Source organism: Oryctolagus cuniculus, chromosome 4 (genome assembly GCF_051225735.1).
Source record: "Oryctolagus cuniculus isolate XC-2025 breed Fujian yellow rabbit chromosome 4, ASM5122573v1, whole genome shotgun sequence".
Lineage (NCBI taxonomy): Eukaryota > Metazoa > Chordata > Mammalia > Lagomorpha > Leporidae > Oryctolagus > Oryctolagus cuniculus.
The window spans coordinates 155,773,886-155,790,345 of record NC_142870.1 but is presented as its reverse complement, the minus strand read 5'-3'; the positions used below and the strand labels follow the sequence as shown (position 1 = coordinate 155,790,345).

The following is a 16,460-nucleotide window of genomic DNA, read 5'->3' as shown; positions in this document are numbered from 1 at the left end:
GCTCTAGAGACATACATCTATATTAGCTGCATAAAAGTTCTTTTTAAGGATTAAAAAAATTGGTTTTTGTATCCTCTCCAATTTAAAAGCCTTCAGGAACCATTTTACATTGGCAGAGTATCCACTGTTTTGAACAGCTTTTCAACATAACATACTAGAGTATATGATTATTTTCTTCTTGGTGAAAGGGCGCCCAGAGTTTGAGGCAGAATGGGCCCTTAAACTCTGTGCTATTAAATCACAACTTCCCATCTGTTCCTTTATCCACCCAAAATGTGTTCACCCAAAGGTTTAAATTAACAGATAGCCAGATAGTCATCAGTGAGGTCAAATTTCCCACTTATCTATCGTCTTTGAATATGGCACATCATCACTGCTTTATTGCACTACTGGTCACATAAAAATATAAGTGGTTAAAATACAATTGGATCAAATTTAACTGGAAAAAAAATGCATGGCAAAAGATTATGCTAGAGGGCTGATATTGTAGTGTAGTGGATTAAAGCCACCACCTGCAACACTGGCATCCCATATGGGTGTTGGTTCGAGTCCCAGCTGCCCCATTTCTGATCCATCTCCCAGCTTAGGTGCTTGGGAAAATAACAGAAGATGGCACAAGTGCTTGAGCCCCTGCACCCACTTGGGAAACCTACAAGAAGTTCCTGGCCATTGTGGCCATTTGGAGAGTGAATCAGCAGATGGAAGATCTCTTTCCCTTTCTCTCTCTCTCTCTCTCTCTCTCTTTCTCTCTCTCTGTCTCTTCCTCCCTCCCTCCCTCTTACTGTTTTGAAATTTTCATTATTGAGATCTTCACCTCCTTGGTTAAATGCATTCCGAGGTATTTAATCTTTTTCTGTAGCTACTGTGAATGGGATTGACCTTAGAAGTTCTTTCTCAGCCATGACATTGTGTATGTAAACAAAAGCTATTGCTTTTTGTGTGTTAATTTTATATCCTTCAACTTTACCAAAGTCTTTTATAAGTTCCAATAGTCTCTTAGTGGAGTCTTTTAATTTCCCTATATATAGAATCATGTCATCTGCAAATAGGGATAATTTGACTTCCTCCTTCCCGATTTGTATCCTTTTGACTTTTTTCTTGCCTAATGGCCCTAGCTAAAACTTCCAGGACTGCGTTAAATAGCAATGCTAATGGTGGGTATCCCCGTCTGGTTCCAGATCTAGTAGGAATGCTTACAACTTTTTCTCATTCAATAAGATGCTGGCTGTGCGTTTGTCCTAAATTGCCTTGATTGTGTTGAGACATGTTCTTAACTATATCAAATGTTCTTAAGGTTTTCATTATGACAGGATGTTGTATTTTATCAAGTTCTTTCTCTGCATCTATTGAGATAACCATATGGTTTTTGTTCTTCAGTTTGTTAATGTGACGTATCACACTAATTTGTGAATGTTGAGCCATCCCTGTATGCCAGGGACAAATCCTACTTGGTCTGGGTGGATGATCTTTCTGATTTTTTTGTTGGATTCAATTATCTAATATTTTGTTGAGGATTTTTACATCTATGTTCATCGGGGATATGAGTCTAAAGTTCTCTTTTTCTTCTGTATCTTTTTCTGGTTTAGGAAGTAAGGTGATGCTGGCCCCTAACAAAAGGAGTTTGTGAGGATTCCCTCCCTTTCAATTGTTTTGAATAGCTTGAGAAGAATTGTAATTAGTTCTTCTTTAAACTCTGGGAGAATTATGCTGAGTGAAATAAGCCAATCCCAAAGGGACAAATACCACTTGTTCTCCTTGATAGGTGACAACTAACTGAGCACCAAAAAGGAAACCTGTTAAAGTGAAATGAACACTAGGAGAAACGGTGACTTGATCAGCCCTCACTCTGACTGTTGATGAGCAACTTAATATGTTATCCCTCTTAGTATTTTTTTTGTTTGTTCTACTTAATACTTTTGGTTGAATACTGTAATCAATACACAATTCTTCTTAAGTGCTGAAACTTAACTGAGAAGTGATCACTGTTAAATATAAGAGTGGGAATGAGAGAGGGAAGAGACGTGCAATTCGGGACATGCTCAAGCTGACTTACCTCAAACGGTAGAGTTAGAAACATACCAGGGGATTCCAATTCAATCCCATCAAGGTGGCATGTACCAATGCCATATCACTAGTCCCAGTGATCAATTTCTGTTCACAATTGATCATAATGATAGGACTAAGAACCAAAGGGATCACATAAACAAGAATAGTGTCTGCAAATACTAGCTGATAGAATCAAAAAGGGAGAGAATGATCCAACATGGGAAGTGAGATACACAGCAGAGCCATAGAATGGCAAATATCCTAACAGCACTCTGGCCTCAGAATCAGCCCTTAAGGCATGCAGATCCGGCTGAAATGCCCATGAGAGTATTTCAGGCATGGAAAGCCAAGACACTCTGGCAAAAAAAAAAAAAAAAAAAAAAAAACTAAATGAAAGATCTCCACAAGTGAGATCCCAGTGGAAAGAATGGGTCATCAAAGAAGGAGGTACCTTTCTCTGAAGGGAGGAGAGAACTTCCACTTTGACCATGGCCCTGTCTAAAAATTATCAGAGTCAGTGAACTCAGGGGGCTTCCATAGCCTTGGCAGCTCATGACAAGAGCCTAGGGTGATTACTGACACCATAAACAAGAGTGTCAATTTGTTAAGTCAACAACAGGAGTCACTGTGCACTTACTCCTCATGTAGGATCTTTGTCCTTAGTGTGCTGTACATTGAGATTTAATGCTATAACTAGTACTCAAACAGTATTTTTCACTTTATGTTTCTGTGTGGGAGCAAACTGTTGAAATCTTTACTTAATGTATGCTAAACTGATACTCTGTATATAAAGAGAAACGAAAATGAATCTTGATGTGAATGGAAGGGGAGAGGGAGTGGGAAAGGGGAGGGTTGCGGGTGGGAGGGACGTTATGGGGGGGAAGCCATTGTAGTCCATAAGCTGTACTCTGGAAATTTATATTCATTAAATAAAAGTTAAAAAAAAAAAAGTCTGGGAGAATGAAATCCTTCATTTGCAACAACCCCAAAAAGTCAAATACCATACTTTTCCCTGATCTGTGGTAACTAATAGAGTACTAAAAATGAAATGTATAGGAGTAATATTGACATTTTGAGATTCAATGATTGTTTACAGCCCTTGTCTCTACTGTTGAGGAACAATGTTTTTTCTTCTTACTATTTGTTGAACTCTTTACTTAGTGTAGGGTTAATCTTATGAGTATAAAGTAAACTGAAAGTAGATCATTGTAAAAATTAAGAAAGGGAATAAGAAAGGAAGGAGGAGGAAGAGTGGGAGTATGGGCAGGAGGGAGGATAGGGTAAGAAGTATCACTATGTTCTCAGATCTTATATATGAAATTTGTATACCTTAAATAAAATTTTAAAAATAAATAAATAAACCTGTAATTTTAACTCAAAAAAAAATACTAAACCTGAAAATATGCAGAGTTCCTTCAGCAAATGAAAGGAATGGTAAGAACAGTGTTCTCATTTGTATATGTTCATACCATTTGTGAAGTAAGAAATGTTAGTAAATTATAACATTCTGTAATGTTCCACAAATAGGATTTTGTCTAAAACTCAAGATGATGCAAAACTATTAAGATCAAATAAAATTTGACCTAATTATGAAAGTAGCTTTCCAATATGCTACCACTGATTAAATACTTGATTTACATTTAGGTACTGCCCCACCTTCAATAGGTATTTACATTTTCCATCCTATACCGCTGACAGAAACACTTAGTAATAATGCTCTGTCAGGTATTTTATGTCATCTGAGGGCTTGCTCTCATGAGTAATTTCAATTTAATTAAAGCCATTAAAGCTTATTCCTTTGGGAAATGTAGTTATTCACAGACATCAGAATCTTTTTATGTTTTTCCATCTACAATGTAATTTATATTTTGGTTTTCACTTCTGAGACTCTTCAGGAGTTATTTTTCTGTCACCCTAAAACAGAAATCTACCCTGTGGCAATGTTTTCAATATAGCTATTTGCAGTTAAATTGAATAAAAATGAATAATGTGTTTATTAACAGTATCAGGAGTAGAGATGCAACTTTTCTCATTATGTTATGTTACTGTTTCTGCTGAGCTGCATGATATTAATAATTTTATAATGTAAATAGTAGATTAAGTTTTGAAAAGTCATAACATCTACAGGAAAATACCTGGACTGGAAAATCTTCCACATCTTGGCAATATCTTTAAATCAATGTAAAATATAAATATGGCATAAACTTTTAAAATTGCATTTTGTTTGGAAGTGTTTTCATTTTTTAAAACCAGAATGCATTTCATATTAATAATTTAATATTCCTATAAATATATTCTCTGAAACATCTCGAGGGTCCTTAACAAAATAATACAGATGTTAGAAAAGTAAAAAAATAATAAAAAATTTTTATGTTTACCAAGCATTGCATATGTAACATATCCCATTTCAAAGGAAAAGTAAGTGTAAATGTTAATGCATATCAGTTCAATGCTTTTTATTATCTCATTAAATCTTCATACCTGATTGCTGTTACCCTGTTCTAACAGGAATGTTAAGCAATTTGCCAAAAGTCAACCAACTATTGACTTATGGAGCCAGGATACAACCCACACAGTTTAACTCAGGAGGCTGCACTTCTGTTCTATATCTTCTAATTAGGGTTTCTCTCTTTTCAAAACTGCAGTCACTCAAGGGCTGTTTGCAAGTCTGAAAGTCTCCTACTGTCCTTTACTGATGACCTCTTTTGTGGCAAAATTGCAATGCAGTTTTTAAAAGGTATACATTTGGACACCATTCCTGGCCAATTAGAAACTGCATGGATCTAGGTTTGTCATTTGACACTCTCAGCCATAAAATGGCAATACTTCATGAAGCTGTTTTCAAAAGTAAGAAAAGGAGTACCCATAATGAGCTTAGCTAAAGGTGTGGCTCATAGCAAGCACTGGTCCATGTAGACTACTGCTATTCCTCTGGTTTTAGTGTTCAAGGGTGTGCACAAAGTGCTTTAATAAAGAGTCAGGAGATTGCCCTAAATTATAAAAAGCACAACAATATCATACCTGATACAAGCTTTTTTTAATTTAGTTTGTTTCTTCAAACATTAACATTGATACACTCAATGAAATGTTACCCTTGAACTTATTGCTAGAGTTGCAAATATTCCTGAAAGATTAAGAATGCAAATTAAATAATAGGAAAGTAGCTAGACCTTTTAAACCAAATATTTTTAAAAGATACTTTCTAATGGTATATAGAATGACAGTGAATCAGAAAAATTAGTAAGAATTTTATAAATTTTATGATGCCTTCTCCACCGCTCTCCAAAACCCAATAAATGTTACTTAGAAAAGAATAACTTGGGGAATGGCACTGTGGTGTAGCAGGTAAAGACGTCGCCTGCAGTCCCAGTATTCCATATGGGCACCAGTTCAAGTCCCAGCTGCTCCACTTCTGATCCAGCTCTCTGCTATGGCCTTGGAAAGCAGTAGACGATGGCCCAAGTCCTTGGGCCCCTACACCCACGTGGAAGACCCAAAAGAAGCTCCTGGCTCCTGGCTTTGGATCAGCACAGCTCTGGACATTGTGGCCAATTGGGGAGTGAACCAGCGGATGGAAGACCTCTCTCTTTCTCTCTCTCTCTGTCCTTCTCTCTGTGTAACTCTTTCAAATAAATAATAAATCTTTTAAAAAAAAAAAAACAATGTCTTGAAATAAATATCCTGTTTATTACCTCTTTGACTTCCTGGCAAATATTTCTCTCATGCAAAAATCAACAAACAACAAACACTGGTGAGGATGTGGGAAAAAAGGTACCCAAGCCACTGTTGGTGGGAACGTAAACTGGTGCAGCCACTGTAGAAGACAGTATGGAGATAACTCAGAAATCTGAATATAGACCTACCATATGATCCCGTCATCCCACCCCTAGGAATTTACCCAAATGAAAAGAAACCAGCATATGAAAGAGTCATCTGTACCCCCATGTTCTTTGCAGCACAATTCACAATAGCTAAGATCTGGAATCAACCCATATGTCCATGAGCTGTTGACTGATAAAGAAATTATGGTATATACACTCTTTGGAGTACTACTCAGCTGTAAAAAAATAAAATAAAATCCTGTCTTTTGCAGCAAGATGGAAACAACTGAAAACCATTATACTTAGCGGAATAAGCCAGTTCCAAAAAGAAAGAGATCAAATGTTTTCCCTGATCTGCGGTAACTCATAAGAGTACCTGAAATGTAATGCATTGGAATGAAATAGATATTTTGATATTCGATGATTGTTTACGGCCCTTGTCTCTCCCATTGAAGAACACTGGTTTTGCTTTGTTTTGTTTTTCTCTTCATACTATTTACTTAGTGTAGGGTTAACTATACAATCATTAACTAAACTAAAAAGAGATCTTTGTAAAACTTAAGAGTGGGAATGTAAGAGGGAGGAAGAAGAAGGATTGCAGCATGGGCAGGAGGAAGGGTAGGTAGGGAAGTGTCACTATATTCCTAAATCTGTAGATATGAAATATATGAAACTTGTATAATTTAAAACAAATTAAACATTAAATAAAAATTAAAAATAAAAATAAAAAATATTTTTACCAAAATTTATCATCTCTTAGGTCCTTCCTGACTGTCATTAGTGTTTCTGGTTTCTGACTTCTTAATTACTCTGAAGAGAATGACAATTTTAACAAAGGGAGGTATATTACTGATAGAATGACCTTAACAAAGTAGAACGATCATAATGATGATGCAGTTTATCTTTTAAGGACCCTCATTACATGGGACCCTTCTCAGAGCCAGGGATGTGGGACATTGAGATAAAGATGCATTGAGTTTGAACTTCAAGTGGCTTCCAGTCACCTCCCTATGTAGCTAAGATATTAGTGGCACTCCTGATACAGAAACGGAGTTCAACAATACATCTAACGCCCCTGTGGTGAATTATTCAGCTTTGTTTTGCAAAAGAGAAAAAAGCAGTCACATCACAGTATGAACAAATCTATAGTATTCAACCCTGAAATTATATGAATAGTGGAGAGAAAATGAGATTGCAAATTACAAAGTACAAACTTTGCCTGTGGGAATTTATTATGGGGACATGTTGACATTTCATTAATAAAAATATTATTTATCTGGAGTTTTTAGATATTTAAGGGCTTTTTTCAGCTATTATAAATTTTCCATTTGCCACTTATGTCTAATAATAAACAAATATGGATTTTCTTGCCCAATTTTGCATTTGTATTTTGTGTCCTTTTAAATAAAAAAACTTCAAACCACAAAGGCTTCAAAGTTAAGGCACATAAAACCTGGATCCACGCTGACCATAATTTGTAATAGAGGGCTGATTAACCAATAACCACATTTCCTGCCTGTACAGTCACCTTAAATGTCAAAAGAAATTTTTTGCACTATAAAAAATCAAGTTTTCCGAGGCAGATGTTTGGCCTGGAGGTTAAAACACCTGCATTCCATACAGGAGGACCTGGGTCTGAGTCCTCACTCCACTCGAATTCCAGGTTTCTACTAAAGCATACCCATGAGGCAGCAGATGATTGCCCAAATACTTGGATCCCTGCTACCCACATGGGAGACCCATTTTAAATTCCCAGCTCCTTTCAGCATGGCCCATCCCTGGCTATCATGGGCATTTGGGAAATGAATCAACAGATGAGAGCTCTCTCACTATCTGTCTCTCTTTCAAATTAAAAAAAAAAATTATTCTAAATAAATTGTCCTGTAAACCAGATTCCTGCTAAAAGAGTAGAATTTGGTTACTCTTGCCACAAAAAAAAGGGGGGGGGGTAACTCTGAGATGATGGATATGCCAATTTACTTTATCTATCCTATAACATCATGATGTATACTCGAAGTACACACAAAAATTTATTTTTAAATGTCTGCTTATTTATTTATTTTAGGAAAAACTCTCTCTCTCTCACACACACACACACACGCACACTCACAAAGGCAAAGTTACAGAGATGCTGATGCAGAGAGAGAGAGACAGAGACAGAGAGACAGAGAGATAGAATCTCCCCATTCTCTGGATCGTTCTGTGAATGCCTGCAATCGCCTTTATCTGGAGCCAAAGCTAGGAATCAGGAACCCAATACAGGTCTCCTACATGAGTGGCAAGAACCCTACCACTTGGGCAAGCACCTGCTGCTTTCCAGGGTACACATCATCAGGAAGCTGGAATCGGGAAAGGAGCCAGGACTCAAACCCAGGCAATTTGACATGGAATGTGGGCATCCCAAGCAACATATTAGCCAATAGGTCAAATGCCTACCCCTAAAATTTACTTTAAATGAAGGAGAAAATAATCAAGCAGGGATACTAGATAAGAATGGAGCACCTAGAAAACTGGGATTCTTTTATTCATATAATAATATTTATGGAAAAATATTAAGGCACTATGCAAAGCAAGGGAAAAAAGTAGGCATAGAAGATTAAGACCCATAGCACCCTGATAGAAGAACTGGAGTATTAAGTTTAGAAGTGGCTCAGTAGCAAGAATGATCAAGAACTTTCCTACCTTCAAGTTGGGCTGAACCCTCATGGAGGATTTGCCACACCACTGATGTTACTGATGTCAAGCAAGCCAGTACTGTTACCTCTTGAAACTACGTTGGAGATTGTGGTTTCAGCTGGTTAAGGCAGCTTAACGGACCAAGAAAACATGCCTTCTTTCCAAAGAGGCTTGGTTCTGTGGATTCAAAGAACAAGGTAGTTTTGGTTAAAGCTCACAGACAGCTTTAACCCAGTAAGAAGCAACATAAATTCCTTAAAGGGATTCAGTCATTCTAAGAGGCAAGAGGAGTCTTCCACTTTAATGGCTACCAAAATTTTGACACCTCGTGGGAAAAAGAAAGACCTTCTCTGACCTAATCTGCCAAATATTTGCCAGTTTCTTGACTGCTGAAAGTAGATGCTGGAAATCCCACCATTATTCCTCACTCATCCAGCTGGGAATGTATGGTACTCTAATGTGAATCATGTCATTAAGATCTTTATTACCCTGATCGCTGACAGGAATACAGGTGCTGCAAGTGAAGAGTGAATCTTGGGCAGGCGTTTGGTCAAGTGATTAAGCTGCCAGTTAAGACACCTAAGTTCCACATCGGAGTGCTCAGATTTGAGTCAGCTCAAGTTTCTGATTCTAGCTGCGTGCCAGTGCAGACCTGAGGAGGTAGCACTGATGGCTCAAATAATTTGGTTCTTGCCATCCACATAGGAAATCTGGATTCAGTTTTTGGTTCCCAGCTCTGGCACTGGACCAGCTCTAGCTGTTACAGGCATTTGGGGAGTGAACCAGCAGATAGGAGTATAGTGCATGTCTGTCTGTCTGTGTGTCTGTCTGTCTCTCTCTCTCTCTCTCTCTCTTTATCTCTGCCCCTTACCCCTCAAATAGATACAAATATAGATAAATGTTTAATAAAAAAGATAAAAGAGAAGCAAGGCCAGAGTGCCTATTATTACTACCCCTATACATGCAATAACAGAGACACTAGCCATTTGATAAGTAAAAATTGCAAAGAACAATAAATCTTCTGTGAAAAAAAGAAAATAAAGCTATAAAAGTAGCAGAACCAAGCCAAAATGAGAAATCACCAAAAATCCTCATTATTTTTCATATTTCCACATAATGGTCCCTGTCTGCTTTAATTTTGTTGTTTCATTTGCAAAGTCATGGTAAGCAAAGATTTGTTAGCTCACATGACTTAGTTATTTAAGATATGAATCTAATTTTAGAATTAAACTTTGTGGAATATATCCACTGAGAGGGAAAGTTGGCAAAATGTAATCTTGATAAGGTACAAAACTATAACCACCTATGCATAAATATAAATGTAAAAAATCTTTCTTCAATATTGGGAAGATCAAAGTAAAAAAGTCTCTGACCCAGAATTTTCCAGGAGAGTTCAATTCATTCCAGGGAGTGATTGCTGAAGTCATCATCCACTTCCACTTAACAGCCACCCTAAGCCAGCTCTGTGGTAACACTAGGTTAAGTCTCCACCTGCAGTGCCAGGCATCCCATATGGGTGCCAGTTTGAGTCACAGCTGTTCCACTTACAACACAGCTCCCTGCTAATGGCCTGGGAAAGCAGTGGAAGATGGCCCAAGTGTCGGGACCCCTGCATCCACATGGGAGACCCAGAGGAAACTCCTGGCCCCTGGTTTCAGATCCACCCAGCTCCAGCTGTTGCTGCCATTTGGCAAGTGAACCAGCAGATGGAAGACTTCTATCTCTCTATCTCTCTGTAATTCTACCTCTCAAATAAGTAAATAAAACTTTTAAAAAAGCCACCCTAAAATTTCATCACAAAGGTTTTTTTTAATATTTGGAGTGGTCCTAAAATCTCCAACCTGCTCAGAGAATTCCACAAGCAGGTACCCAACAAATATTGGACAATATCAATTGAACATTTTGTTATAGATATCATAAGCTACTTAAAAGCCCTTTTTGATTTTATAGCAACTGACACAAAAGATGAAATGATCATGAGCTATTGTGCCATATCAAATATGCTGAAAAGTCACTGAGTCAATAGATAATATATTCATTTAACTAATCCTGAACTGTTGGGAGTCGAGAGGAATAGAAGGAAGTTCACAGTATCTAATTCAACATGACTAAAAGATTGTAATTTATTGACTGCAACAGGCGAAAGACTTTATGCCAAATAATTGTCTGGCATTTACTTATAATCTGGCACAATAGTAATGAAAACAGATTCCCCAAAGACTATGTGCTCTAATCTTTGGCAACTAGGGGCATTGGTCTTAAATTTTGCCAGGAAACCATTTTTCCAAAAAAAAAAAAAAATCTGCTGCAAGAGTATATTGGAATTATATAGTCTTCTAGCTCCACCAAGTGACAGTTTTAAATTGTTGCTCTATTGCTGTTATCCATCTGCCAACCTCTGAGGGGTACAAAGTTCTACATACAAGGTGTTCATCCAGCTGGGCAAACTCAAGGAGACTTCTCTATGCTCATTCATGACTCCAAACAAAATAAACTGCATTACTGCCTTTAAAATTCTATCTACCACTCTTTCTGAACTATACATTTGAAATAGAAAATCATACTAAGAGAATGTCTTGTAATTCATTATTTCACATTCCATTCTGAGTGTATAACTTTTGTTGGAGAAACACTGAGTACAATTTTATCATTCTTCATGATATTTGTGCTTCAGAAAGTAAAGTTTATATACTCAGAATAGTCATCTTATTCTTTAAAAATCTACACAGTAAACCAGAAAGTATCATGAATATTTTTTAAATAACACTTTTGAAAAACAGGAGTTTCTCTGGTTCAAAATTTCTGTTTATAGGGGCCAGCACTGTGGTATAGCTGGTTAAGCTGATACCTGCAATGCAGACATCCCATACTAGTGCTTGTTTGAGTCCTAGATACTCTACTCCTAATCTAGCTCCCTCTTAATGTGTGCGGAAAAGCGAAGATATCACAACTGCTTGGGCCCCTGTCACCCAAATGGGAGATCTAGATGGATTTATTCTAACCCAGCCCTAGTCATTGCAGCCAATTTTTCTTAAAAATGTAATTACTTATTTTAAAGTAAGAGTTACAGAAAGAGAGGGATAGACAGAGAGACGGAGAGATGGAGAGACAGAGAGACAGAGAGATGGAGACAGAGAGATGGAGAGACAGAGAGAGAGAGAGAGAATCTTCCATCCACTGATCCACTCCCCAGATGGCCACAACAGCCAGAGATGGACCAGGCCAAGGCCAGGAGCTGGAAACTTCACCCAGGTCTCCCACGTGGGCAGCAAGGGCCCTGACATTTGGGTTATCTTCCTCTGCTTTTCTCAGACCATTAGCAGAGAGCTGGATTGGAAGTGGAACAGCAGAGACATGAACTGGCACTCATTTGGGACACCAGCATCACAAGTTGTGGCTTTACCTGCAACTCACAATGCCAGCCCCAGATGCAACCATTTGTGGAGTGAATCAGTGGATGAAAGAGCTCTGTCTCTCCCTGTCTGTAAATTTACCTTTCAAATAAATAAAAAGTAAATAAATAAATATAAAATTTTAAAGAATTCTTGTTTATAAACTGTAGAATATGAAGCACAGTCTTTTTGTCAAATAAAAAGTTTTAATATATTTGTTAATAAAAATAAAATCTTAACTATTAAAATAAATGACTCATGATAAGGAAGCATATTTTTAAAAGAAAACAAAAATTTAAAGACCATTCACAATTCCTCATACAAAAAGTAACAAAAACTACATTCTAGTGGGTAAAAATAGCCTATTTTCCATACATGTTACACATTTAAATTATATAATACAAGCTATTTTGTATTATGTTTTTTCTTGATGGAGGTTATAATGTATAAAATTATTTTGTATAAATGCAGTGTTCCAATGTGTGAAAATATCCTTCTTATATCTAATATCCTATTATTAAACTTTCATACCAGTGAGTCCTAAATATATAATTTTACAGGGAATAGCTATATCAATAATGGATAAAATAATCTTTAAAGCAAAAAAGCATTAGAAAAAAGAAATTGAAAGACCAGCATTGCAGCACAGTGACTTATGCCATTGCCTGTGAGCCAGCATCCCACATGGGCACATGGTTTCAGTCCTGGCTGCTTTGCTTCCACTCCAGATCCCTTGCATTAGCAGCAGCAGATGTCCCAAGTGTTTGGGCCCTGGCTACCCACATAGGGGACCTGGAAGAAGCTCCTCGCTACTGGCTTCAGCCTGGCCCAGCCCTGGCTGTTGCGGCAATCTGAGGGGTGAACGAGCAGATGGAGGATTTCTGTCTCTCTCTCTCTCTCTCTCTCGGTGTAACTCTGACTTTCAAATAAATAAGTAAGGGACCAGCACGGTGGCACAGTAGGTTAACGCCCTGGCCTGAAGCGCCAGCATCCCATATAGGCTCCAGTTCTAATCCCAGCTGCTCCTCTTCTGATCCAACTCTCTGCTATGGCCTGGGAAAGCAGCAGAGGATGGCCCAAGTCCTTGGGCCCCTGCACCAACGTGGGAGACCTGGAGGAAGCTCCTAGCTTCTGGCTTTGGATTGGTGCAGCTCCCACCATTGCAGCCAATTGGGGAGTGAACCAATGGAAGGAAGACCTCTCTCTCTCTGCCTCTCTTCTCTCTGTGTAACTCTGACTTTCAAATAAATAAATAAAATCTTTAAAAATAAATAAATAAGTAAATTTTTTAAAAAAGAAAGAAAAAAATAATTAGTACTTCATTATTAAAAGGTCCATTTAATTAAAATGATGTAAAGACTTTAAGCACATGCACATCTAAAACACTACTTTATAAGTTTAAAAACAAAAACTGGCTGGCGCCATGGCTCAATAGGCTAATCCTCCACCTTGCGGCGCCAGCACACTGGGTTCTAGTCCTGGTCAGGGCACCAGATTCTGTCCCGGTTGCCCCTCTCCCAGGCCAGCTCTCTGCTATGGCCCGGGAGTGCAGTGGAGGATGGCCCAAGTGCTTGGGTCCTGCACCCGCATGGAGACCAGGAGAAGCACCTGGCTCCTGGCTTCGGATCAGCGTGGTGCGCCGGCCGCAGCGCGCCGGCCGTGGTGGCCATTGGAGGGTGAACCAACGGCAAAAGGAAGACCTTTCTGTCTCTCTTTCACTGTCCACTCTGCCTGTCAAAAAGAAAAAGGAAAAAAAAAAGCAAAAACTGATAGAAGCAAAAGATGTTCACATCTTACAAGGAGTGTGTACAGATAATGTTATATACATGTGAAAATCAATGGGGAATTTTTACACACTGTTGGTTTCCACTGTATTAGACTTGATGTTCTTAACAAAAAAATGGTTAAGAAGATAAGAGTCGGTGAACTCAAAAGGCTTCCATAGCCTTGGAAACTCATGACTGGTGCATAGGGAGATTACTGATGCCATAAACAGGAGTGTCAATTTGTAAAGTCAACAACAGGAGTCACTGTGCACTTACTCCTCATGTAGGATCTCTGTTCTTAATGTGCTGTACATTGAGACTTAATGCTATAATGAGTACTCAAACAGTATATTTCGCTTTGTGTTTCTATGGGGGTGCAAACTGTTGAAATCTTTACTTAATGTATACTAAACTGATCTTCTGTAAAAAAAAAAAAGAGAAGAAATTATTAATTGCCAACTTGACTCTCGCTGGGATTAAACATGACAATAGGTCTGATCTGATTTCATCATCATTTAAAAAATCATCTATTATTTTTCACTTTATGTTTGCGTGGGAGCAAACTGTTGAAATCTTTACTTAATGTATGCTAAACTGATCTTCTGTATATAAAGAGAATCGAAAATGAATCCTCATGTGAATGGAAGGGGAGAGGGAGTGGGAAAGGGGAGGGATGCGGGTGGGAGGGACGTTATGGGGGGGAAGCCATTGTAATCCATAAGCCGTACTTTGGAAATTTATATTCATTAAATAAAAGTAAAAAAAAATGGTTAAGAATATAGAAAATCTGAATATAATTAACAATTTTATTTTGAAAGAATACTGTACCAAAGAAAAATTAACTACACTTTTTAATCACTGCACCAAATGCCCTCCATGAAATTATCTACAACTTTTTGAGAACATTAAAATTTATACAAAAACTTGACCATTTGGTATCCTTAAATCAAAATTCAGTAGTTTTCAAAGGATTGTTTTTATATAGACCAAATGCAATGTTAAAATGACATTACAGAGTAATTTTTAAAATATATTTGAAAGTTTGAAAAATTAAAAATAATTCAGATTAAAAGAAAATGGCAAAATAAAACCAAAACTACGTGGAATTGAATAATAAGGAAAAATGCTACCTATTAAAGTTTAATTACTTATATTGTTAAAAAAGAGAAAAGCTGACTTCCATCCACACCAGAACTCAAGATGGCTTCACTCTTGTTGTCATGACCTCCAAGCCCACTATAGTATTCAGCTCTGTATCACAAATTCTGTTCCTTTGGGAACCATTGAGCATTTCTGGAATAAGATCACAAGTTCAAATTGTCATGTACTCCCCCATATCACTACCTACTGTTGGTCTCTTCCCATGGTAATATCCATTTGCCAATGTTGCACCTGCGTTGCCTTGAGTGCAACTGCCTTTTTGGCTTGCAATCCTTTAAGACCCTGGGAACTCTGATTCCTATTTGGAACTTGTGAAAGTCCCTGTGCCTGGGGCCTGCACTGATCTACACAGCTAAGTTTGCACTCATCTTCCCGCTCATGTGTCACACCTTGAATGGCATCCCGCACTTGGTGTGGGGCCTAGGAACAGGCCTGGAGATTCCCCAGGTATAGCAGTCTGGAGTAGTTGTCTTGGTTCTCACTGGGTTGTCCTCTGTTGTTTTGGCAGCTATGTGGAGAGCTGAGATTCCTAGCATCATCGTCCTACAAATTATTACACTGATATATATTCTTGCTGTCATTCTCATTTCCAGCCAGGGCAGAGCTTTCCTGATTTGTTTAGATCCTTCCGTGCTTAGAGATCCCTTTGGAGCTCAGTAGCAGCACAGTAGCTTATAAAACCATAGTGGTGGAAAAGGATCCAGTTTCCCCCATTTCTAACATGGAGTCACTGCAAAATCCTGCCTTTCCTGCCCACTGCTTGTAGCCTACTCTGGGCCTATGAGCCCTTATTCTCTCTCCATATTGGGCTTTGACATGTGCTGAAGGTCAGCTTTTGGCTCCCTCTTTCTGAGAAAGAAGAACCAATTCCAGCTCTGTGACCTCTGCTCCAGGGACTAGGGTTGAGGCTTTGGGTGTGTTACTGGCTTAAACAATATTTCTGTTCATTGGTCAGAGCACAGGGCCTTTTGCACCCACACAGTGTGACTAAAAAGAGATGAGAGGTGGAGGAGAACTAGCCTGTCACAGCCAGATGGAGATAAAATGGGTGAGTTGATTCTTGGGGCAAATGTTTTGCAAAGAAGATAATAGCCTTTTTTAAAAATTTCATTTAAGGTATACAAATTTCATATTTCATGTATACAGATTTAGGGATGTAGTGAAACTTCCCACTCTACCCTCCCTCCCACCCACGCTCCCACTCTTTCTTCACCTTCCTCTCCTAATCCCTCTATATTCCAAGTCTTAAGAGACCAGATGAAGCACCTGGCTCCTGGCTTCAGATCAGCGCAGCGCACCTGCCATAGCAGCCATTTGCGGGGTGAACCAACAGAAGGAAAACCTTTGTCTCTCTCTCTCACTAACTCTGCCTGCCAAAAATAATAATAATAATTTTATTCCAATAAATTTACACATTTAGATGAAGTGTGAAATTTTATTTCTACATGTGTACATGTGTGAATCCACGCATATGAATAGCACTTCCAAGTTGGGGGCCGGCCCTGTGGCATAGTAGGTTAAGCCTTTGCCTGCAACATTGGCATATCATATGGGTGCTGGTTTGTGTCCTGGATGCTCCTCTTCTGATCTAGCTCTCT

The 16,460-nt window shown here is 38.3% G+C and overlaps 1 long non-coding RNA gene and 1 pseudogene across 3 annotated transcripts in view; one reads left to right on the top strand and one right to left on the bottom strand.

Annotated features, from left to right (window-relative positions):
* LOC149127188 (uncharacterized) overlaps positions 1 to 16,460 on the bottom strand; it is a 131,183-nt gene that overhangs the window by 74,900 nt on the left and 39,823 nt on the right. For all 3 annotated transcript variants that reach the window (XR_016232848.1, XR_016232850.1, XR_016232849.1), the window contains exon 2: positions 8,550 to 8,720. This is a non-coding gene — a long non-coding RNA (uncharacterized LOC149127188). The remainder of the gene's footprint in view (positions 1 to 8,549; positions 8,721 to 16,460) is intronic.
* LOC100346551 (succinate dehydrogenase cytochrome b560 subunit, mitochondrial-like) lies at positions 14,902 to 15,522 on the top strand (annotated as a pseudogene).